Source organism: Phragmites australis, chromosome 16 (assembly GCF_958298935.1).
Source record: "Phragmites australis chromosome 16, lpPhrAust1.1, whole genome shotgun sequence".
In the NCBI taxonomy this organism is placed as follows: Eukaryota; Viridiplantae; Streptophyta; class Magnoliopsida; order Poales; family Poaceae; genus Phragmites; species Phragmites australis.
In genome coordinates, this window is record NC_084936.1 from 17,680,275 (window position 1) to 17,682,342 (window position 2,068).

The 2,068-nt window shown below is 40.9% G+C and overlaps 1 long non-coding RNA gene across 1 annotated transcript; it reads right to left on the reverse strand.

Annotated features, from left to right (window-relative positions):
* Positions 1–507: 507 nt before the first annotated feature.
* On the reverse strand, positions 508–1,596 carry LOC133895546 (uncharacterized). Its single transcript, XR_009905624.1, has 3 exons — positions 1,466–1,596; positions 695–808; positions 508–576 (listed from the first exon to the last, which is right to left on the reverse strand). It is a non-coding gene; the product is annotated as an uncharacterized LOC133895546 (long non-coding RNA).
* Positions 1,597–2,068: the final 472 nt, after the last annotated feature.

The following is a 2,068-nucleotide window of genomic DNA, read 5'->3' on the forward strand; positions in this document are numbered from 1 at the left end:
TATCCGGACACTACAGGGTTTCTCGTAATTCTCACGGCATATCTTTATCTCTAGGAAGGGGATCCCTAGAAGAAAGGAAACTACTCGCATGTACCTAAGGTATCCTGTAACCGAGAAGGTTTATCTCCAAGAATAAAAAGGAAGAGTTCAGAGGGTGTGCGACACCCCTATATATATGGAACCGAGGGACCTTGCGGGGGAAAAAAGAAAAAAGAAGCGATACGAGTTCCATAAGCCCACACAAGCCAACATAAGCCAAGGAAGAAATCTCCAACTAGATTTAGATCCATTTAGACTAGCTACACCCCATTGTAACAGACTCAGATCAATACAAAACAAACACAACATAGGGTTATTATCCTCAGGGAGGACCAAACTTGTCTAAAAATCCCTGTGTGTTTCCCTTGTGATTCTTCTGCTCAAAGCATCCCCTATTCTTCAACAAATTTGTTAGATCGGTGATTTACAAATCGTCGACAATGGCCTTTGGAAAATAATGTTGTCACTTTGTCTTGAACTTGTTGTAGTCGTCTTGATGTAGGGGAAATAGAGGTAGGCTTGACCTATTGAAAGGGCCTTTATACACCCCAAAAGATAGGCAATGAGGTGAGAGACCCGTAAAAAATTGGGTGCATTGCTCTTCTGCAACCAATATGAGACTATTCTAACAGTCAAATAATAGAAGTAGTTGTACATATTAGAATAGTCATAATCATGGCCGTGCAACATCGTATCATGATCGCCATGAAGTAAGGGAAGTAGTGGCATGCTATTGTTCATCCTCGCAAGCTTATCATCATGTGTAAATCTAAAAAAAAATCATGCATAAAAAAATATACATACTACATAAACTGTATGGATTACCCAAGTGTGGTTGCATCCGTGATGAATGTGGTCTCATCATTTCTATTGCTTGGATTGGCAATTAGACAATCAAGCTAAAGATTTTTAGTCAGGTCTCAGATATGAAATAGAAGCAGGCAACAATTTTTTTATTTAAATTACGTCAGCCAAGACTCGAACTTAAGATCTTTGACTCTAAAACTATATGGTTTTTTTTTGTCCTTTTTTTGTTCTTTTGGGTTTATTCCTAGGTTTCACTTTACCACATCGTTTCAAACAAAGTTTTACCACAACTACTCATAATATTGATATTCTTACCATGAAACTGAGTTGTCCCGCGGGTGGGATACGTGTGATCCTAGAGTCGCCGGTGTGGTAAGGAGAAGCAGAATTGGGACCTCTTTGCGGGCTGGATTTCTTCTTTGGTCTGAGCCAATGGCGTTTGGCAGACGGTTAATTCCCACGGCAAATTACTAAGCCTGTGGTCTTAGTCCCCACCTCGTAGCCCCTACAGTGTCCAGTTGTTTTCTGCATCACCATTGCTAATTCATATACTTGATATCGGCAAAAACCAAAGTACTAAACAGTAATCAACATAAGGAAGAAGAATGTTAGTACGTACCTCCCCTTGGCAGCTACATATCATGTGCTGGTATTGCAGCAGAAATGTTGCCGGAAAAAGCGATAGACAGTATGAGGAAGGATAGAACTAGCTAACCGTCGATGCTAGCTCGTTGCAAACCAGCAATGAGCTCTACGTAGCTTTTCCCTCTTAGGCTTCTGTTGCCGGTGCTTTTACTAATGCCAAAGCATGTATGGTTCTTCGCTTGGGGTTGGAGCCAAAGGATAAAGATGCAACTGTCGTCCTGCCAAAGTAATAGCCAAGTGACTCGATGATGGCTCAAAGCAGAATCCAGCCAGCCAGCACTCAGTTGTATCGTCCTTGAAATAGTTCACAAATGTTGTTTATTTGAGATATTTTGCTGAACAAAGCATCTTCTGTTTGAGGTCACAAAGCAAGTGCCCCATTTGCAATTGCTGGTCGAGAGATCGCACACTTCCTGAGCTAGTTACATAATTGTGATCAGGAGCTGTCAATTGCTTTGGTATGTACAGTGAAATTTTCATTTAAAGAAGAGCAAGCACAAGAATTACAGATACGGTCGCCAGAATCATGAGTTTTTTTCCCCACTTTTTGTCGCTCTTTCCAACGTTATTTTAGTTC